The sequence below is a fragment of the Mus caroli genome, unplaced genomic scaffold, assembly GCF_978045245.1.
Source record: "Mus caroli unplaced genomic scaffold, Mus_caroli_1 scaffold_8, whole genome shotgun sequence".
In the NCBI taxonomy this organism is placed as follows: domain Eukaryota; kingdom Metazoa; phylum Chordata; class Mammalia; order Rodentia; family Muridae; genus Mus; species Mus caroli.
In genome coordinates, this window is record NW_028227263.1 from 86,900,869 (window position 1) to 86,924,952 (window position 24,084).

General features: G+C 37.0%; 1 protein-coding gene across 1 annotated transcript in view; it reads left to right on the top strand.

The window, feature by feature from the left end:
- The first annotated feature begins 8,488 nt into the window (after positions 1 to 8,488).
- Snurf (SNRPN upstream open reading frame) overlaps positions 8,489 to 24,084 on the top strand; it is a 125,304-nt gene continuing 109,708 nt past the window's right edge. Inside the window, exon 1 of the mRNA XM_085841690.1 lies at positions 8,489 to 8,568. The gene's annotated coding sequence lies outside the window, so the exon portion shown is untranslated. The remainder of the gene's footprint in view (positions 8,569 to 24,084) is intronic.

Genomic DNA, 24,084 nt, shown 5'->3' on the forward strand with positions numbered 1-24,084 from the left:
GAGTACTATTATTTTCTTCACAGCTAAGTAATATTCCATTGTGCAGTGTACCACATTTTCATGGACAGGTAGGCTGTCTCCTCTTCTTTCTCATATGAATAAGCTTTCAGTGAATAGGAATTAGAAAGTGTCTATATAGTAGGATATAGACTCCTTTTTTTTGGATATGGTATACCCAAAATGGTATACCTGGATCTTGAGGTCCAAAATTCCCAGGGTCCCAGTGCAAAATCACGCTGGTTTACAAAAGGGATGAACTGCTTTTCATTTCCAAAATAGTAGATAAGGATTCTTATTGCTCTCCATATTCCCTAGCATGTGGGGTCATTTCATTTATTGATCTTGGCCATAGTGATTAGTTGAAGATTAAATCTCATGTGATTTGAATATGCATGTTCCTGATTACTAAGAGTTTTGAACTTTTCTTTTAGTGAAACAAATATTTGAATGGTCAATTAAGGGTCATTAGAGGAAGGGATTTATATGTGAAAACCAAAGGTATAAGTAGGGGAATGATATTGTGTGTGTGTGTGTGTGTGTGTGTGCAGTTTTGTTCTTTAATCATCATAAGACAGGCCAACCACCTGATGAATACAATTTTGTTAATTTAAGAAACATCTAGTTCATATGTCAGGGATAAAAAACTATGAAGCTCTTAGAATCATGGGCAGATTTTTGATAGGGAAAAATAAATGTGGTCAGGAAATCTACAGAAATGTAAATTGCAATTAAACTTGTTCACATGCATTCTCAGGGCAAAAACATTTTTTGTCCCCTATATCTCAGAGAGATTTCATTCTTAGCCCTAAATCCACAAGCTAAGTGATGCCTGAAAGAATGATTACCTCTGTGCTCACAGTGCCATGTAGCTTTTGACAAAACAGGAAGATTGATGGAAACCCTACAAAAAGTTCTTAGGAGAATGCAGAGGGATAAGGTATATGAAGTGACTGTGTCATTTTAAAAGGATGTAAACAGTCATCTCAAAGCCAAATACTATCCCTGGTTTCTACATAGGCCCTCGAAGGTATGTTTACCTTCAGAAAAATAGGAAGAATAATATAGATACCTGTTAGCTGTCACATCACACTATATAAAAATTAAGGCAATAGTTAAAGACCTCAGCACAGTAGCTGTATATAAAATTAACTCAAACAAATCAGTGGCCTTTCTCTACAAAAAGGACAAACAAAATGAGAAAGAAATTAGGGAAACAACACCCTTCACAATAGTCACAAATAATATAAAATACCTTGGTGTGACTCTAACTAAGGAATTGAAAGATCTGTATGACAAGAACTTCAAGTCTCTGAAGAAAGAAATTGAAGAAGAACTCAGAAGATGGAAAGATCTTCCATGCTCATGGATTGGCAGGACTAATATAGTAAAAATGGCTATCCTGCCAAAAGCAATCTACAGATTCAATGCAGTCCCCATCAAAATTCCAACTCAATTCTTCAGTGAGTTAGAAAGGGCAATTTGCAAATTCATCTGGAATAACAAAATACCTAGGATAGCAAAAACTATTCTCAACAATAAAAGAACCTCTAGGGGAATCACCATGACTGACCTCAAGCTGTACTACAGAGCAATTGTGATAAAAACTGCATGGTACTGGTACAGCAACAGACATGTAGATCAATGGAATAGAATTGAAGACCCAGAAATGAACCCACACACCTATGGTCACTTGATCTTTGACAAGGGAGCTAAAACCATCCAGGTAAAAAAAGACAGCATTTTCAACAAATGGTGCTGGGACAACTGGTGGTTATCATATAGAAGAATGAGAATTGATCCATTCTTAACTCCTAACAAAGCTCAAGTCTAAATGGACCAAATAACTCCACATAAAACCAGATACACTGAATTTTATAGAGGAGAAAGTGGGGAAAAGCCTCGAAGATATGGGCACAGGGGAAAAATTCCTAAACAGAACAGCAATGGCCTATGCAGTAAGATCAAGAATTGACAAATTGGACCTCATAAAATTGCAAAGCTTCTGTAGGGCAAAAGATACTGTCAATAAGACAAAAACGCCACCAACAGACTGGGAAAGGATTTTTACCAATCCTAAATCTGATAGGGGACTAATATCCCATATATTCAAAGAGCTCAAGAAGCTGAACTCCAGAAATTCAAATAGCCCCATTAAAAATGGGGTACAGAGCTGAAGTGGAAGGGGGAGAGTATGGGGGACTTTTGCCATAGCATTGGAAATGTAATTGAGGAAAATACGTAATAAAAAAATATTAAAAATAAAAAAAAAAGAATTCTCATATGAGGAATACTGAAGGGCTAAGAAGCACTTGAAAAAATGTTCTACATCCTTAATCATCAGAGAAATGCAAATCAAAACAACCCTGAGAATCTACCTCACACCAGTCAGAATGGGTAGGATTAAAAATTCAGGTGACAGCATATGCTGGCGAGGATGTGGAGAAAGAGGAACACTCCACCATTGTTGGTGGGATTGCAAGCTGGTACAACCACTCTGGAAATCAGTCTGGCAGTTCCTCAGAAAAATGGACATAGTACTACTGGTAGATCCAGCAATACCTCTCCTGGGCATATACTCAGAAGATGTTCCAACTGGTAATATGTACACATGCTCCACTATGTTCATAGCATCCTGATTTATAATAGCCAGAAGCTGGAAAGATCCCAGATGTCCCTCAACAAAGGAATGGATACAGAAAATGTGGCACATTTACACAATGGAGTACTAATCAGCTATTAAGAACAATGAATTTATTAAATTCTTGGGCAAACGGATGTATCTGCAGGATATCATCCTGAGTGAAGTAACTCAATCACAAAAGAATTAATTTTATATGCACTCACTGGTAAATGGATATTAGCCCAGAAAACTAGAATACCCATGATACAACTTTCAAAACACAAGAAAATCAAGAAAGGAGACCAACGCATGGATACTTCTTTCCTCCCTAGAATAGGGAATAAAATATCCATGGAAGGAGTTGCAGAGACAAAATTTGGAGCTAAGACGAAAGGATGGACCATCCAGAGACTGCCCACCCAGGGGTCCATCCCATAATCAGCCACCAAACCCTGACACTATTGCATATGCGCCAGAAAGATTTTGCTGAAAGGATCCAGATATAGCTGTCTCTTGTGAGGATATGCCTGGGCCTAGCAAACACAGAAGTGGATGCTCACCGTCAGCTATTGGATGAATCACAGGGCCCCCAATGTAGGAGCTAGAGAAAGTACCCAAGAGCTAAAAGGGTCTGCAACCCTATAGGTGGAACAAAAATATGAACTAATCAGTACCCCCAGAGCTCGTGTCTCTAGCTGCATATGTAGCAGAAGATGGCCTAGTAGGCCATCATTGGGAATCTTGTGAAGCTGCCTGAATTTAAAAAATGGATGGAGAGACATATTCGCCATGAGCACATACAGCATGCAGATTTAAAAGAGAACCTGATTAATTAGACCATTGTGTATATAATATTTATACTTCCTTCTTTATTGGTGCATTTTCTTCCACATACTTTTCATTTTCGTTACACTACAATTTATATAACAAAAAGGACTTTATTAGTCAACATATTGAAGCTTGTTGCTCTTTAATATTTCCCTTCACTGTGAGAGTTGTCACATTTACTTTCCTCAGCCATGATGGAGGAGGCAGCACTTCTAGCAACAGTAATTGCAGATACCTCCCACAGTGGTGGTTATTACCACTCTGGATTGACCCAGGAATTTTTCATTATGGTTATACAACTAACTCTGTACAGTGATGTTGTGGGTATTAAAGGTCCTTCTGAATGATCAGTAGCAGTTGTGTCAGCAGGTAGATCCTGTTAGCTTCTGAATGCAAGCATGAAGGCAGGCCCATCTCACCTTATTATTTTTTTTAAAGGAAGACAAATCTTTTCCTCCTTAAATTAAACACTCTTCTTAAGATGATAGTTTATCAAAATGGTCAAATTGTTGTAAAGCCTAACCAACTCTATTGTTTTATGAAATCCAAATTTGTGTGATATCAGGGGCTAAATTCTAACTCTAAGAAGAAAATCACAAAGTCCACCTGAGCAAACATCCTATGACAACCCCCTTAGAAACAGCCAGTCAGGTTACAATAGAAGAGTCAATGTAAATACAAATATCTTAATACATCCTCAAGAAAATAAATAACCTAGACATCCTGTTCATCGGGTGGTATTGTCACCATGTTCAGCTCCTGCAGAGTATGCCAGAAATGCAGTTTTTAAAATATTAACTTGCTGACCTATGAAATTCCCCCAGTTTGCTGTAACCAGAATGAAGAAGCCTAAACCCCTAGACTGGGGATTCTCACTCTGAAATGCTGTGACAGGGACAGTGGGAGATCTAGAGCTCATAACAAAGACCTTTATGTGTTTACATTGGAACTGGCTCCACTATGGTCTTTTAGGGTCCCGGCAACTTGAGCATAACACTGTAACCCACTATCTAAAAATGTCTATTTACCTTGTTTGTTGATGTTGAACTCTACTTTGTAACTTTCTAACAACAGCTGATAAGACACATCTTTCCAAAATTTTTCAAAATTTTATTTCTAAAGTGTCTTTCCTCTCTCATATATACTTACATGAAGCGTGGCCTTGAGCCAAAATTTTTAATTCTTGTTCTTCAGTTTTGGTGATATTCATGCTCCACTATGTTCACAGCAGCCTTATTTATAATAGCTAGAAGCTGGAAAGAACCAGATGTCCTTCAACAGAGGAATGGGTACAGAAAATGTGGTACAAGATACTCAAGGGAGGTAGAGGGTGGGAGAGACTTGTGAGGAAGAGAGGGGGAGGGGGGAAAGGGGGCAGGATCATGTATGAGAGGAGTCAGTGATGATATACAGAGGATAAGGAATTTGAACAGAGGTGTGTAACAATGGGTGATGGAGGACTACGGCTAGCCAATAGCAATTCCCAGATGCCAAGAAAGCAAGAGGCTCCCATGAACCAACAGATTAGCTGAATGCCGAAAAAAAGGGGAGGGAGAACCTGTAGAGACCATATCCAGAAGTTAGGCAAGACCACTGGTTGGGGGATGAGGCCACACACTAATCTACAAATTCTTAAATCATAAGGTCTCAGTTCTAAAGGAAATACAGAGACAAAGTGTAGAGCATAGACTAAAGGAAAGGCCATCCAGCAACTGCCCCATCTGGGGATCCATCCCATATACAGACACAAAACCCAGACACTATTCTGATGTCAAGAAGTGCTCACTGACAGGAGCCTGATATATCTGTCTCCTGAGAGGCTCTGCCAAAGCCTTACCACTTGAGATACGAATGCTTTCAGCCAACCAACCTACTGAGTATGGGGACCCTAATGGAGGAGTTAGGGGAAGGACTGAAGGAACTGATGGTGTTTCCAACCCTATAGGAAGAGCAACAATATCAACCAACCAATCCCCCCCAGAGCTCCCAGTGACTAAACTACCAACACAAAAATACACATGGAAGGAACCATGGCTCCAGCTGCACATATAGTAGAGGGTGGCATTGTCTGGCATTAATAGGAGAAGCCCTTGTCCCAGTGAAGGCCAGATTCCCCAGTGTAGGGGAATGCCAGGGCAGTGAGGTGGGAGTGTGTAGGTGGGAGGGTGAGTATCCTCTTAGAATGAGAGGGAAAGGGGAGGGGAAATTGGGGACTCCAAAAGAGAAACTGGGAAATAGGGATAACATTTGAAATGGTAATACATAAAATATCCAATGAAAAATAAATAAAAGAAAAGAGAAGGCACAGGAAACACTCAGATATGTAGTCAGGTGAATTCTTGCTCATAGAAAAATGTTTCTTATTAAAATAGAATTATATGGGAAATATTTACATATATCCTAAATACTAGGTTCTACATACAGAATGGCATTTGATTGAGGAAGGAAAATACATGGAAATTTTAAGATATTTAAGTGTTTTGCTGTTGATGGTGCTCTTCTAAATGCTCGTCAAGTAACCATTGAATTTGGCCTGTATAAGTCCTCTTCATTATGCTGATATGGTAAACTGTACACAGAACTTTATGTTTCTCAGATAACACTATCAATCCTTAACTTCGAGTCAAATCACAGATTATGACAGAACAGATTAATCCATAGAATACCATAGCATAGATTACTGAAGACATACCATACACATTTTTATTCTTAGATAATATTGAGATGGTTATTCTCTCTTTCAACTTGATGTGATCTAGAATCACCTGAGAGGCAAGCTCTGTCATCCTTGAGCAGGGTTAACTTAATTAATTAATGGAGGCAGAAGAACCTGTCCTTCTGGGTAGGACCAGGTTGAGGACCCTCAGCACTGGCCTCTTCCATAATGAAATGGCTTTCTGGGTCCCAGGTAAGAACTCTAAAACAAAAAAGTACAGAGATTGATAATTTTATATATACATCCACGAATTACTTGTATGATAAAAAATGTAATTTATTTTAAAACACAAAAATTTCTTTTGGTATTTTCCATGTCCTAATTTTACTTTGACACACAATATATGGATAGATGAAAAAAATTTTTCTATTTGTTTTCTTGTTTAGGTAAACCTATATAATCCTTGACTTTTGTATATATTGTATAAAATGGAAGACAGGCTAGCCATGATATAAAAACTTTTAACTTTAACCAGCTAGGTGACAGATAAAGATGGAATGCTGTATGTTTAAATGCCATCTATTCTAAACAGCATCTTCCTGGACAGAAAGAGCTATTAATGTAAACATTGTCTTTAAAAATAATAAATCAGTATGTCTTACTGAGTACTGGCTGCCAGGCATCCTCTGACAAGTTAGACAATACAGTACTACATAATTGTAGTATCACTTGCTTTTTTTCTAATAGGAATCAATATTTGAAAGGTATCTTTGAAATTCAAGATGGCAGAAGCATCTTTTCAGCAAGCTTTAAACTTCTCCAGCATAGACAGAAGCTGCAGAGGGACTGATCTGGAGTAACATAACCTGTTTAAGGGTGGTCATCCCCTTTTCTCAGTATGGCATGAATTGATATATTACCACATTTATCTCCTCAGTTGAAGCAAATTTAGCCACAGTGCGATAGCTTCTGAAAGTTCTGCCATGGGAAAGGGAAGCAGGGTATTTTCATCTGCATTCAAAGACACCTTTACGTTTTTCCAAAATTTTTCCTTCAGTGACTTTGTTCTGCACTCTGCAGATTGTCCAGTTTCAAAGCACATTTAGTAATTCTGTATTCACCCCCCTTTCCCATGTAGACTTTGCCTTGCAGAAAAGAATATTATTAAGTCAATATCATATTTACATTTATTGGGAAATAATTGAATGTATGAACTTTTAAATCAGGAGCCATTCTACATTTTTGTTTTTTCTTTAATTTCCATATTCAGTGGGCAGCCAAATCACCAAGGCTTAAATTTGTATAGAAGTTCTTGAGTGACATTTCTGCTTGTAAAAGCAAGTACTGCTCTGTAAGAGTATTTCCCAGAACTCATGTCAGGAATCCCAAAACTACATAGAACTGCCAATCTCATAACATATACAGCTTTTGGCACCTACATAACTCCACACATATGCACACATACACAGAGAGAGAGAGACAGAGAGAGATACAGAGACAGAGAGAGAGCAAGACAAAGACAGGCAGAAACAGAGGCAGAGAGACAGAGAAAGAGAGGACAGACCAACAGAGACTGAGTGATAGAGACAAAGATTGAGACAGAGAGAGAAATATGCACACATGACTAAAATTAATAAAATCAAGCTAAAAGTGGTGGCACATGACAAGTTTTCAAGCACTTAAAAGGCAGAAGCTGGTTAATCTCTTATTTCAAAGCCAGCCCAGTCTACAAAGTGCCTGCAAATTCTATCAAATAAAACCCTGAGGGGAGAAAAAAACCCAAATATATAAGTATTTCATGGCAACAATTTTTTAAAACATGAGGCAAAAATTCATCACTGAATGACAAACCAATGCTTTCATAAAACAACAAATAATATTTTCATGGTAAGGGTTCCATTTACATGAACACATAGGGAATTTTAAAAATATACCTAATCAAGTAAACCTGATTAATGCAGAACGTTGTTAAGGTAGCATCTTTTATTGCTTAGTGATTTCTCCTGATAGTACTACAAGTATCTACTGCTTTTGGACTTTCCTTAGTTTGCTTACATTTTTTTTTTCTAAGCACTCTTTCTTTCCTTTGTATAGAAATCAAAAGGTGAATATAATTCAATATTATGTGGTCATCGTTGCCCACAAAACAGCTTGACTTTATTCCTGACCATTTTATACAGGGGTTTATGACTCCCCCCTCCCCCCCCCCCCGTATGATCTGTAGCAATAGTACAGATCATAGCTCATGGCTGCCTGCTCTTTCATTAGCTTTAGAAAAGATTTTTAAATCCCTGCAGCCTGGCAAACATGCACGCATGCGTGATTGGAGGGCTGTGCAGGCTCACTAGCACAAAATGGGGGTTGGGAGTGTGATTAGATAATTCAGTGCAGCAGGTCCTGCTCAGCCAAAGATGCCTGTCACATCCACCCTAGGAATGGTCAGCAAGGAAATGCAGCAACCAAGGTCAGCTCCCACTTTGACCCCTTGTTTCTTTAATAGATATATATGATTTGTGCACATTAAGAAGTGCAAGTTTGTTGGGATTAGAACATTATCCTATACATTTAAAGTCTTTGAAGAATCAGTTTAGAAAATTACCAGATTAGGACCTGGCTTCCTTTGTCCTGTCCTGTGTTGTTACAGGGTGAACATTAATATTTCAAAGAACAGACAGTATTGTGGATTAAAGGTGTGTGGAAATTAAAGGTAGACAGAAAAAAAAGAACATTTGTTTTAGTATATGGATGTTGCATTAAAAATAATATTCCTAAAGGAATTGAAATTATATTGTGTCTTGCTGTGAATATAATTATGATGGGAAGGGATAAAAGCACTTGAGAGTTAACATGCAGATTATTTTCAGAAGGAAATCACAACAGATAATGGTGATTTGCAGCTCCCAGTTTCTGAAGGGATAGGAGGATCAGGTAAATATGTGTTTTGACACGTTGATACTTATAATACAGGAAAGGGGATTCCAATGTGGCATTAAGAAAGTTAGTGTACAAAGTAAATTCAGGTGTGTGAAAAGTCAATGTGTGGAAACATGAGGTATCTTTACATACAGAGATATGGCATACATAGTGTTACAGAACTATAAACCTTTGTTCTGTCATCTTGTAATGTGATCTATTTTAAATATTGTTATACTGCTTCTGTGTTGGTAGGTATTGTTACTTATTAAATTTTTGTAATCTACAGATTCACAAAAAGCTGGTGAATTTGGAAGTAATTTCTCTGAACACTTAATCTATTCTCTCCTCTACTCTCTTCATGTTGATGAAGCTTATAAGATATGCAAAGGAGCATTCACAAATAATTTGGGGGGGGTGACTTTCTCAAAGAGATAAATTCACATGGGTGAGCCTTGTCTTTGTTTTTTGTGTTTGGTTGTTTACAGGTCTTACTGGAATTCTCCTTTAATTTTAATACAATATATCATGATTACAGTTTCCCTTTTTTCTACTCCTCCAAGTTCTTCATCTATCCTCCCTTCCAGCTCAGCTCTCTTTCTGTCTCATACTAAAAAAAAAAAAAAAAAAAAAAAATCCCATCCAAGAAAAAACAGCCAAACCTATCATAATGAAATATAGTAAGATCAAAAACCATCATATGAAGGGTGGACAAGGCAACCCAACAGAAGGGAAAGTCCAAAGGAGCAGGCACAAAACTCAGAGATCCACTTGTTAACACACTTAGGAATGCCATAAAAACACTAGGCTGAATGTTGTAACATTAATTCAGAGGATCCAGTGCAGACTACTGTAGGCTCTGGAACACAGAGGTCCACAGAGGAATGTCCTTTGCTTTTTGTCATTTTATTTAGGTTTTCATTTCAAAATGTTGGGACTTCTTTTACACTCTATACTTTGTCCCACCTATCCACCCTTCAACTGTTCCACATCCCATACCTCCTCCCCACCCCTTCTCTCCACATGGATGTCCCCACCCCCAAACTACTTGACCTATAAATTCACTGGGGCCTCCAGTCTCTTGAAGGTTAGGTGCATCATCTCTGAATAAATACAGACCCTGAAGTCCTCTACTGTATGTGTGTTAGGGGGTCTCATATCAGCTGGTGTATGCTGTCTGTTTGGTGGTCTGTTGCTTCTGTCTCTGACCAGCAGAAAAGAGCAACGACACAGTGTTCTTCTCAAAGCAGTTTTTTCAGGAACGTTTCAACATGCAAGCAGGAATCTCTCCTAGCTCCCAATTGCAATCCCTTATATAACCCTTCATCCACTCCCCATCAGCCCAGTCCACATAATCTCAGTTCATTGGCCTTCATCAAATGGCCATATCTTGTGTCATGGTGCGCCTGTGCAGCTCTCATGATGGATGTGGCTTATTTTCGGGTGTATGAGGAAGTCAGGTGCAAGTCATAAGACTTGGCTGCAGTCCCGAGCACCATCTTGGGACTACCACCACACCTGCTCCCCACAGTGGTCCAGTTTTTGAGAGACATTGGAGGTCCAGGTAATTTAGACTGCTGGTCCTTCTATAGGATCATCTTTCTACTTAGCTTTTTTCAGTTCAGCTTCCTCTAATTCAACAACAGGGGTCAGCTACTTCTGTCCATTGGTTGGGTGGAAATATCTGCATCTGACTCTTCTAGCTGCTTGTTGAGTCTTTCAGAAAGCAGTTATGATAGGTACCATTTTGTGGGTGCTCCATAGCTTCAATAATAGTGTCAGGCCTTGAGACCTTCCCTTGAGCTGGATCCCACTTTGGACCTGTGTCTGGACCTTCTTTTCCTCAGGCTCCTCTCCATTTCCATCCCTGTAATTCTTTCAGACAGTAACAATTATGAGTTAGATATGTGACTGTGGGATGGCAACCCCATCTGTCACTTGATGTCCAGTCTTCCTGCTGGAGGTGGGTTCTTTAAGTTCCCTCTCCCTACTGTTGGGCATTTTATCTAAAACCCCTCCCTTTGTGTCCTAAGAGTCTCTTAGATCTCAGTTCTCTTGTGCATTCTGGAGGATCCTTACAACCTCCTATTTCCTGAGGTTGTTTGTTTCCATTCTTTCTGCTGGCTCTCAGGGCTTCAGTCCTTTTCCTTTACCCAATACCAGATCAGGTTTCCCTCTCCCCCACCCCTCTTCCTTCTTTGTCCACTTTCCCTCCTAGGTCCCTCCCTCCCAGGTCCCTCCTTCCCTCCCAACTTGTGATTGCTTTCTTCTCTCTCCCAAGTGGAACTGGGGACTCTTCACTTGGGCACTTCAGCTTGTTGACCTAGAACTCAGAGTTCTGTGGACTGTATCTTGGGTTTTCAGTACTTTTTTGGCTGTATCCACTTATTGGTGAGTACATACCACGCACATTCTTTTGGGTCTGAGTTACCTCACTCTGGATGATATTTTCTGGTTCCATCCATTTGTCTGCAAAACTTAGGATGTCCTCATTCTTAATAGATAGACCTATCCCCATTCCTGACTAAACATTTAGCTTCCAGTACTCTTTCTATGATATTTTATGTCACATATGTGTTAATATTCTTACTTAATATTGTATTAAATAGTATATGCTAACATAAAAGTTTCCAAGTAACTTCTATATGTTCATTTCACTTTGGCTAAACCTTGATGTTGACTCTGACTTTTCTAAACTCAATCATACCACTATCAACATAAAACTGCCTCCAGAAATCCCCTTTCTACTTTCATTTACTACGTATTATAATCCCACGCCTCTATAAACACATTCCTCAATGACAATGACTAGTATCCAATATCATATTTTTCACATGGCCTCCATAAAACCATACAAAACAAAAGATCTTATGTAGCCACCTCATGTGTAGAAAACAGGGAGCATTTGTTTTCTTTCAGATTTTATCCATCACTCACTGCTACTGGTTCTTCTCATTGCCACCTGTCTACCTGCAAATTTCACTTTTTTACTATTGAACATTATTTAACTGTATATGTGCACCACATATATGTTTTAAAATAAATATATGGAAAGCATGATGGTATTAATTATTCACATGTGTGTGTATATGTTTCATTATTCTGTCTGTAGCTGTACAGATTGATCAGAACCATTTAGTTAAAAAAAATTAAATATTGTTCAACAAACCGGTGATTGTATCAGTGTGGGATTATATGTGAGTCATTATTTCACTTCAATTGATCAATGTAGTAAGTTTTATGCCATATTGTGTAGATTTTGTCACATTAGCACCATGTGAAATCTGGGAACCTGATAATTCTTTCTGTCCAATTATTTCAGATTTTTTACAATTATTTTGGCTTGGGGTTTTGTTGTTGTTGTTGGATTTTAGAGTTTTTTTGGTGGTGGTGTTGTTTTGTTTTTTATTTAATTTTTTTTAAGGTGAAACTTCTTATTCCCATATGAAATTAAAATTAAATTTTTAATTTTGTATGAAGATTTTTTTGGCGATTACACTAAATGTGTGATTTGCTTTTGGAAGAAGGGCCATGTGTAAAGTAATAGTTCTGTAATTTTATTACCATGGAGGCACTTTAGCCTGTAATTTCTTCTTCAATTAACTTTTCTAGTTACATAAATTGTCAATGTAGCCTTTTACATTTCAGTTGTGTGTATGTTTGTGTTGGAAATGGCATTGTTTCTATGATTTCTTAAATACTACCTTAGTTGTATATGAAGCCTACTAAATTTTATGCACTAAATTTTAATCCTGTAATTTTTGCTGGGGGTATCAGTCGCAACAGGTTTCTGGTTGAAAATTAAGGACAATTTATAAATAGAAACACACCCTATTCAAATTAAGATATTTTAACATCTTACTTTCCTTGCTGTATCATGTCTTTGTCCTTCACTCTTTTACTTGAAATAAGACTCCTAATAATGTAATAAATAGGAGGTGTAGAGTGAACATCCTTGTCTTTTTCCAAAGTATTGTCATTAATACTTATCTCCATTTATTACATTTCTGGATTTTACCTTGATATATATTATCTCTCTTAAGTCAAAATGTGTTCTCTGTATCCTTACAAGTGGACACATTTCTAAAGAAAAGTGAAACTTGCTCTCCCAGCACCCATCAATGATAATGGTCCCCCATGTATATGACTAAACCATACATGAGTATTCATTTACTGTACTTGGTTTTAGTGATTTTTTCATTTATGTATTGACCAACACTGAATGCAACAAGAATCATGTTTAACCAAACCCTGAGAACATCACAAATTGACGGATATCATCAGAAATGTCTTTTTTTGTGTGTCTGAAAATGACCATTTAGAATAGTAACAAATGATTTTATGCTAGGACCTACAACTTCCCTCCTCATGTTTTTTAACTATGTTTGCACTGCCATGCCTGATTTTTCACCCTTAAAGAAAGTCTCAAATGAAATAAAGAAGCGGCTGCTTAGTCCTTAGTACAGTTTCACTGCTACTGTATCTTTGGTACACTTTACTTCTCATTTCAAAATTGTAGCAATGTCCAGCAGAAGATAAAAAAAATCATTATCTTTTCTCTTGCTAACAACCTAAATAGCATTTTCTTGTAGTATTAAATATATCTAACAGAAACAATTTTCAGGTTAGTCCAAGCTTGATTTTTTTTAAATATCCAGCAAATGAAATATGTGATACCATCAACAATGTGCTCTTCATATTTTAATGGGGAATCAAAAATAATTGCACTATCCTGTTATTTGTAGAATCTTTTTGGTTTCAATGTCCAGTAACTCCTACCTAAGTAATCTTTGTCTTTCAATGAAATTTGTATTTAATAACCCATGTATTCTTAATCTTTACTGTCTGATTCATGACATAAGGTATAAGGCTTTGTCCCAAAATGTATCCACAACAATCTATGTTATCTTGATTTCTTATAAGTCTAACATTTGGATAACAGATTTGTTACTAGTAATATTCAATACATGAGTAAAAGAAACATATTTTGTTAGAAAAGGGTTTATTCCATCTTTAAATTCTAAGTCACACACCATCACTGAATGAAGACAAGGCATTAACTCAAGAAAGGAACTGGAGGCAGGAACTTAAGCTGAAGCCATGCTGCTGCTTGCCAGTTTTCACCATGTGGCTATCTCAGAATGCTTCCTTATGCACACCAGGATCATCTGACCAGTTGTGGTAACACACAAAGTGGACTGGGTTTTCCCCATCAATCATCGATTAAGAAAATTACCCCACAGATTGGTATATAGACAAACTGGTAGACACAGTTCAACTGAGGTTCTCTAATCCCAGAAAACTCAAATTGAGTCAAGTTGACAAAAAAATAAGCAAAATAATATGTACATATAATATACCAAATACATATTTTTATATATTAAGGAATATGTTTACATAATTGATATATACTTTTGGCCAGTGGACCAGATTTCAAAGTCCAAATACAAAGCACAATTCAATGAACAGTTGATTTTATATAAATAACCTACAACAACCTCCTGGTTTTTACCTTTCTTTACATAAATATTTATAAATCTTTGGAAATGCCAAACTCAAATTACTTTTTAATGCACTTTTAAAATAAAGAAGAAAGATAATAAAATCTATTCAAATACTCCATCTGTTGAGCATTTCTTTATAACTTTTCCATTAATTAAATAAATATAGATTATATTCTTACCACATTGTGTGTATGTATGGCTTGAAGTTGAGAAGATATCTTTTGAGTGCTGGTTCAGTTTCTTCTATGTGGCTTCCAGATAACAAATTTAGGTGTCTAAGCTTGCATGGCAAGAGCTTTTGGATGTCCATAAATTTCACTGGCCTCTTTCCATTAACAGTTTTACACTAATTAGTTAAATACACATAGTTAAGTACCACATCATTCTCATTATATATGTGTGTTTTATGGTTTATTTTCAGGACAGTTTCCAACAACTGGAAATGGGAGTCAGTTCCTTAAAACATTGTGATACAGATTGTCAATATATTCTAATTTAAACTTTTGGAAACTAATTTCACTTACTAAAATTTTTATTAGATATATTTTACTTTCAAAGGCCCACAGGCTGTTACATATGGACGCAGGGTCCTCCAAGAACTATGAACATACAAGTAAATATTCTAAGTGTTTTTATTTTAATAATATCAAGGAAAACTTCTTACCATATTATACCAGGGTATAAAATTGTGACTTGAAACAAAGCATATATTGTGAAGTCTGCTATAACTCTTACATGGAAGAAAAGCATGATTTACATTGCCAAACCCCTGAAATAGTGGAAAGAAATTGCACTGTGGATAGGGAATTGTGCTGTTACAAGGATCAATGTGGAAGAGTCTGTTTTCTCCAATGGTTTGTGGAAGACCTTGAATAATCTCTCTTTAAGACATTTCTTTTGGTTTCCTTCAGAATACATCTATGCTTTATTATTATATGGCACCAAAAATGGTATGATTTGACTTATTGGATTGACTTGTATTGAGAAATCAAGTAGCCCTTGATTTTTCATCTCTGGGTTACATGGCATGACATGGTTATATATTCTCACTCAATTCGCATCTTTTCCCATTAATTTATATATTTATTCATTTTACATACCAATTGCTGACCCCTCTCCTGGTCTGACCTTCACACAGGACTTCCCTCCATACCTAGATCCCCTTATCTTTTGAGAGAGTGGGTTCTCCCCTGGGTATCCTCCTACCATGCCACCTCACGTCTGTGAAAGGCTAAGAACATCCTCTTACTGAGGACAAAAAAGAAGCCAGGCAAAGGAATGGATTCCACAAATAGTGTCAGCATCCACTCCATTTGTTGTGGAATCTAGATGAAGACTGAGCTCCACATATGCTACATATATGCAGATGTGGGGGGCTAAGTCCATCACATGAATGCTTTTTCATTGGTGGTTCAGTCTCTGAGAGATCCCAGTATATTTCTGTGGATTAACTATCACCTTTTTGGACTTCAATCCTTTTCCCAATTCATTCAAAATATATCCTGCACGCCAAATAATGTTTGTCTGTGGGTCTCTGTATTTGTTTCTGTCTCGTGCTGTGTAGAGCCTCTCAGAGGAGAATAATCCTAGGTTTCTATCTGGAAGCATAACAGAGTATACTTAATAGTGTCAAGGATTAGTGCTTGGCCCTGGGATTTGTCTCAAGTTGCTCAGGTTCTTGTTTGGCCATTCCCTAGATATCTGCTCCATCTTTATCCCTGCATTTTTTGTACATGGGACATATTTTGGGTAGAAAGGTTTCATTGTGGATTGAACACCTTATCCCTCCACTTACATTCTTGCCTGGACATTGGGTTTAGTCCCTTTAGGCTCATCTTTTCCCAAGAGAGGCATTTGAATGATAACATACTCTTATCTTATCTCTTCTGTAATTTAACTATCTACTGGCCTGGATTTTCATGTGCCCTGTGGGTATCCAGGCTCCCTAGGTCACCAAGCTGGAATGCAAAGAATGAATCATAACTGGGCCAGGTAGTTTTGAGAGGAAATTGGTCTGCATGAGTGTTGGATAAATGGCCTTCTCCAGAGATGTTTTTCACCAAAACAGCACCTGTTTACTGGGGGTAAGAAGAATTATATAAACCTTGTGGCAGAGATAAAGCTTTGGGGAGGGGGTGAGTATATACTATTAACTGTGGCTGAAGTGCTAGGAATGCTTCATTTGCATAAAGAAGGGTTCCAGGTGCTTCTACATCCTTACACTGAGAGAAGTTTGACCAGTAATTTGGTCAACAGACTAAGTAATTACCTCAAAGGTGATGGAGGCGGGGGCATAAGACCTATGTGCACTGGGACATGCAGGCCCAGAGCAAGGATGAGATTTTCAGGGTTTGGACAGGTCTTGAACTCATTCTTCCTCCAGACTGGCTCCCCCAGGTAATTCCTTTCTGGCTCCAAATCTTTGCTCTAAAATCTCTATACTGAAATAGATCAAGACAAAAAAATGGTTCACATAAAATTATTACTTACAAACACCAGTTACAAAAATATTGCTACTTAAGACCAATCTTTGGTAAATTTGGAAATAAAATAAACTACCCAAATGAAAAATATGAAATCTAAAACAAGGATAAATTATTTTGCATGACCTACACTTATAATATTTCCTAAAATATGAAGACCTGTATATACAACAGAAATAACAAAGTCAATGTTGATAAGGTATGTGATAACACAAGGAATCTGTGAGTAGATAGAATGTTTGCTTCTCTAAATTGCTATTGCTACTTCTGTTATTCATACTATGGTAATTATTGTTATACCTTCATGTACAATAATCCTGTTCTATAGTGCATATAAATATAATGTCAAGTACAGCAGAAGAGAGTGATAGTCACACCTGGATCATGAGATTAATTAATATTAATATGATCCTGAAATTTCTTACTTAATACCTTTACCAATGTTTTGTATACCCTGAATTCTGTTTCATATTATCTATCACCTTTAAAGAAACTTTCTGTGATGGTTTGTATGTGCTCTATGCTCAACACAGTAATGTCACTATTAGAAGGTATGGACCTGTAGGAGTAGATGTGCCACCGTGGGTCTGGGCTTTAAGACACTCATCCTAGCTGCCTGGAAGTCAGTATTCTGCTAACAGTCTTCAGATGAAGATGTTGAACACTCAGCTCTGCCTGCACCATGCCTGCTTGAACACTGCCATGATCCTGCCTCGATGATAATGTATCAAACCTCTGAACCTATAAGCCAGCACCAATTAAATGTCCTTTATAAGACCTGCATTTGTTAATGTCCACTTATAGTGAGTATATACCATGAATGTCTTTTGGGTCTGAGTTACTTCACTCAGAATGATATTTTCTAGTTCCATCTATTTGCTTACAAAACTCATGGTGTTCTTGTTCTTAATAGCTAAATAGTATTCCACGGTGCAAATAAACCATATTTTCTGTATCCATTATTATATTGTAGGACATCTGGGTTGCTTCCAGCTTCTGTCTCTCAAACAAGACCAGTATGAATATAGTAGACATGTGCCCCTGTGGAATGGTAGATCATTTTTGGTATATGTCCAAGAGTAGTACAGCTGGGTCCTCAGGTACATCTATTTCAAATTTTCTGAGGAATCTCCAGATTGATTTCCAGAGTGGTTTTACCAGTTTGCACTCCTACCAGCAATGGAGGAGTATTCCTCTTTCTTCACGTCCTTGCCAATTTTTGCTTTCACCTGAGTTTTTGATCTTAGCCATTCTGATTGGTGTAAGTTAGAATCTCAGGGTTTTTTTGATTTGCATTTCCCTGATCATTAAGGACTTTGAACATTTCTTTTTCTTTTCTCAGCCATTCAAGATAAATTTGTTGTAACATCTCTGTTTAGTTCTATACCCCATTTTTTTGATTGGGTTGTTTGGTTTCCTAGTGGTTAGCTTCTCGAGTATATATATATATATATATATATATATATATATATATATATATATATGTATGTATATATTCCCTGTATCAGATGTGGGGTTAGTGAGGGTTTTTCATTATCTTAATATTTTTTTCTTTTTTAAAAAATATTTTACTAGGTATTTTCCTCCTTTACATTTCCAATGCTATCCCAAAAGTCCCCCACACCCTCCCCCCCCCACTTCCCTACACACCCATTCCCATTTTTTTGGCCCTGGCGTTCCCCTGTACTGGGGCATATAAAGTTTGCATGTCCAATGGGCCTCTCTTTCCAGTGATGGCCGACTAGGCCATCTTTTGATACATATGCAGCTAGAGTCAAGCGCTCAGGGTACTGGTTAATTCATAATGTTGTTCCACCTATAGGGTTGCAGATCCCTTTATCTCTTTGGGTACTTTCTCTAGCTCCTCCATTGGGGGTCCTGTGATTCATCCAATAGCTGAATGTGAGCATCCACTTCTGTGTTTTCTGTGTTTGTGACTCATACACTGAGTCACAAACCAGGCAGCATAACCAGCTCATATGAAGCCCTTAACACCTATATAGCAGAGACTTGCCTGGTCTGAACTCAGTGAGAGAAGACACATCTAACCCACAAGAGACATATGGCCCCAGGGAGTGAGGAGGTCTGGTAGGGTAAGGAAATCCTCTTGGAGACAAGGGAGAGGAGGACTTACGGTATGAGGGATGACTGGGAGAGGGATAAAGACTGAACTGTTAAAAAAAAAAGACTTGTATTGGTCATGGTGTCTGTTTACAGAAGCATAACCCCATCAAAGATAAAAGTTGGTACCAAGGACTGAAGTATCTTTGTGATAGAACTAACCATGCTTTTGTTTGGAGTAATATGGATTTCTGGGACTTTGGAAAGCAGTGCAATGGTTTAAGTTGGGATTAATGACTTATTCTACTAGGAATATGGAAAATGTTGTTGCTGAATATGATTGAACTATACGGACATAGCCCAAAAGGTTTCAGTGGAGAAGAATTTCAGAATCTGGCCTAGAGACTATTTTTGTGGTATTTTGGCTCCTTTTTACCTTTGTTTGTATAGTCTCCCTGAGGCTGAGGTAATGAGATTCATATTAATTGCAGTGACAAAGGAAGTCTCAAAAAAAGCACATAAGACTTGGCTGCAGTCCCGAGCACCATCTTGGGACTACCACCACACCTGCTCCCCACAGTGGTCCAGTTTTTGAGAGACATTGGAGGTCCAGGTAATTTAGACTGCTGGTCCTTCTATAGGATCATCTTTCTACTTAGCTTTTTTCAGTTCAGCTTCCTCTAATTCAACAACAGGGGTCAGCTACTTCTGTCCATTGGTTGGGTGGAAATATCTGCATCTGACTCTTCTAGCTGCTTGTTGAGTCTTTCAGAAAGCAGTTATGATAGGTACCATTTTGTGGGTGCTCCATAGCTTCAATAATAGTGTCAGGCCTTGAGACCTTCCCTTGAGCTGGATCCCACTTTGGACCTGTGTCTGGACCTTCTTTTCCTCAGGCTCCTCTCCATTTCCATCCCTGTAATTCTTTCAGACAGTAACAATTATGAGTTAGATATGTGACTGTGGGATGGCAACCCCATCTGTCACTTGATGTCCAGTCTTCCTGCTGGAGGTGGGTTCTTTAAGTTCCCTCTCCCTACTGTTGGGCATTTTATCTAAAACCCCTCCCTTTGTGTCCTAAGAGTCTCTTAGATCTCAGTTCTCTTGTGCATTCTGGAGGATCCTTACAACCTCCTATTTCCTGAGGTTGTTTGTTTCCATTCTTTCTGCTGGCTCTCAGGGCTTCAGTCCTTTTCCTTTACCCAATACCAGATCAGGTTTCCCTCTCCCCCACCCCTCTTCCTTCTTTGTCCACTTTCCCTCCTAGGTCCCTCCCTCCCAGGTCCCTCCTTCCCTCCCAACTTGTGATTGCTTTCTTCTCTCTCCCAAGTGGAACTGGGGACTCTTCACTTGGGCACTTCAGCTTGTTGACCTAGAACTCAGAGTTCTGTGGACTGTATCTTGGGTTTTCAGTACTTTTTTGGCTGTATCCACTTATTGGTGAGTACATACCACGCACATTCTTTTGGGTCTGAGTTACCTCACTCTGGATGATATTTTCTGGTTCCATCCATTTGTCTGCAAAACTTAGGATGTCCTCATTCTTAATAGATAGACCTATCCCCATTCCTGACTAAACATTTAGCTTCCAGTACTCTTTCTATGATATTTTATGTCACATATGTGTTAATATTCTTACTTAATATTGTATTAAATAGTATATGCTAACATAAAAGTTTCCAAGTAACTTCTATATGTTCATTTCACTTTGGCTAAACCTTGATGTTGACTCTGACTTTTCTAAACTCAATCATACCACTATCAACATAAAACTGCCTCCAGAAATCCCCTTTCTACTTTCATTTACTACGTATTATAATCCCATGCCTCTATAAACACATTCCTCAATGACAATGACTAGTATCCAATATCATATTTTTCACATGGCCTCCATAAAACCATACAAAACAAAAGATCTTATGTAGCCACCTCATGTGTAGAAAACAGGGAGCATTTGTTTTCTTTCAGATTTTATCCATCACTCACTGCTACTGGTTCTTCTCATTGCCACCTGTCTACCTGCAAATTTCACTTTTTTACTATTGAACATTATTTAACTGTATATGTGCACCACATATATGTTTTAAAATAAATATATGGAAAGCATGATGGTATTAATTATTCACATGTGTGTGTATATGTTTCATTATTCTGTCTGTAGCTGTACAGATTGATCAGAACCATTTAGTTAAAAAAAATTAAATATTGTTCAACAAACCGGTGATTGTATCAGTGTGGGATTATATGTGAGTCATTATTTCACTTCAATTGATCAATGTAGTAAGTTTTATGCCATATTGTGTAGATTTTGTCACATTAGCACCATGTGAAATCTGGGAACCTGATAATTCTTTCTGTCCAATTATTTCAGATTTTTTACAATTATTTTGGCTTGGGGTTTTGTTGTTGTTGTTGGATTTTAGAGTTTTTTTGGTGGTGGTGTTGTTTTGTTTTTTATTTAATTTTTTTTAAGGTGAAACTTCTTATTCCCATATGAAATTAAAATTAAATTTTTAATTTTGTATGAAGATTTTTTTGGCGATTACACTAAATGTGTGATTTGCTTTTGGAAGAAGGGCCATGTGTAAAGTAATAGTTCTGTAATTTTATTACCATGGAGGCACTTTAGCCTGTAATTTCTTCTTCAATTAACTTTTCTAGTTACATAAATTGTCAATGTAGCCTTTTACATTTCAGTTGTGTGTATGTTTGTGTTGGAAATGGCATTGTTTCTATGATTTCTTAAATACTACCTTAGTTGTATATGAAGCCTACTAAATTTTATGCACTAAATTTTAATCCTGTAATTTTTGCTGGGGGTATCAGTCGCAACAGGTTTCTGGTTGAAAATTAAGGACAATTTATAAATAGAAACACACCCTATTCAAATTAAGATATTTTAACATCTTACTTTCCTTGCTGTATCATGTCTTTGTCCTTCACTCTTTTACTTGAAATAAGACTCCTAATAATGTAATAAATAGGAGGTGTAGAGTGAACATCCTTGTCTTTTTCCAAAGTATTGTCATTAATACTTATCTCCATTTATTACATTTCTGGATTTTACCTTGATATATATTATCTCTCTTAAGTCAAAATGTGTTCTCTGTATCCTTACAAGTGGACACATTTCTAAAGAAAAGTGAAACTTGCTCTCCCAGCACCCATCAATGATAATGGTCCCCCATGTATATGACTAAACCATACATGAGTATTCATTTACTGTACTTGGTTTTAGTGATTTTTTCATTTATGTATTGACCAACACTGAATGCAACAAGAATCATGTTTAACCAAACCCTGAGAACATCACAAATTGACGGATATCATCAGAAATGTCTTTTTTTGTGTGTCTGAAAATGACCATTTAGAATAGTAACAAATGATTTTATGCTAGGACCTACAACTTCCCTCCTCATGTTTTTTAACTATGTTTGCACTGCCATGCCTGATTTTTCACCCTTAAAGAAAGTCTCAAATGAAATAAAGAAGCGGCTGCTTAGTCCTTAGTACAGTTTCACTGCTACTGTATCTTTGGTACACTTTACTTCTCATTTCAAAATTGTAGCAATGTCCAGCAGAAGATAAAAAAAATCATTATCTTTTCTCTTGCTAACAACCTAAATAGCATTTTCTTGTAGTATTAAATATATCTAACAGAAACAATTTTCAGGTTAGTCCAAGCTTGATTTTTTTTAAATATCCAGCAAATGAAATATGTGATACCATCAACAATGTGCTCTTCATATTTTAATGGGGAATCAAAAATAATTGCACTATCCTGTTATTTGTAGAATCTTTTTGGTTTCAATGTCCAGTAACTCCTACCTAAGTAATCTTTGTCTTTCAATGAAATTTGTATTTAATAACCCATGTATTCTTAATCTTTACTGTCTGATTCATGACATAAGGTATAAGGCTTTGTCCCAAAATGTATCCACAACAATCTATGTTATCTTGATTTCTTATAAGTCTAACATTTGGATAACAGATTTGTTACTAGTAATATTCAATACATGAGTAAAAGAAACATATTTTGTTAGAAAAGGGTTTATTCCATCTTTAAATTCTAAGTCACACACCATCACTGAATGAAGACAAGGCATTAACTCAAGAAAGGAACTGGAGGCAGGAACTTAAGCTGAAGCCATGCTGCTGCTTGCCAGTTTTCACCATGTGGCTATCTCAGAATGCTTCCTTATGCACACCAGGATCATCTGACCAGTTGTGGTAACACACAAAGTGGACTGGGTTTTCCCCATCAATCATCGATTAAGAAAATTACCCCACAGATTGGTATATAGACAAACTGGTAGACACAGTTCAACTGAGGTTCTCTAATCCCAGAAAACTCAAATTGAGTCAAGTTGACAAAAAAATAAGCAAAATAATATGTACATATAATATACCAAATACATATTTTTATATATTAAGGAATATGTTTACATAATTGATATATACTTTTGGCCAGTGGACCAGATTTCAAAGTCCAAATACAAAGCACAATTCAATGAACAGTTGATTTTATATAAATAACCTACAACAACCTCCTGGTTTTTACCTTTCTTTACATAAATATTTATAAATCTTTGGAAATGCCAAACTCAAATTACTTTTTAATGCACTTTTAAAATAAAGAAGAAAGATAATAAAATCTATTCAAATACTCCATCTGTTGAGCATTTCTTTATAACTTTTCCATTAATTAAATAAATATAGATTATATTCTTACCACATTGTGTGTATGTATGGCTTGAAGTTGAGAAGATATCTTTTGAGTGCTGGTTCAGTTTCTTCTATGTGGCTTCCAGATAACAAATTTAGGTGTCTAAGCTTGCATGGCAAGAGCTTTTGGATGTCCATAAATTTCACTGGCCTCTTTCCATTAACAGTTTTACACTAATTAGTTAAATACACATAGTTAAGTACCACATCATTCTCATTATATATGTGTGTTTTATGGTTTATTTTCAGGACAGTTTCCAACAACTGGAAATGGGAGTCAGTTCCTTAAAACAT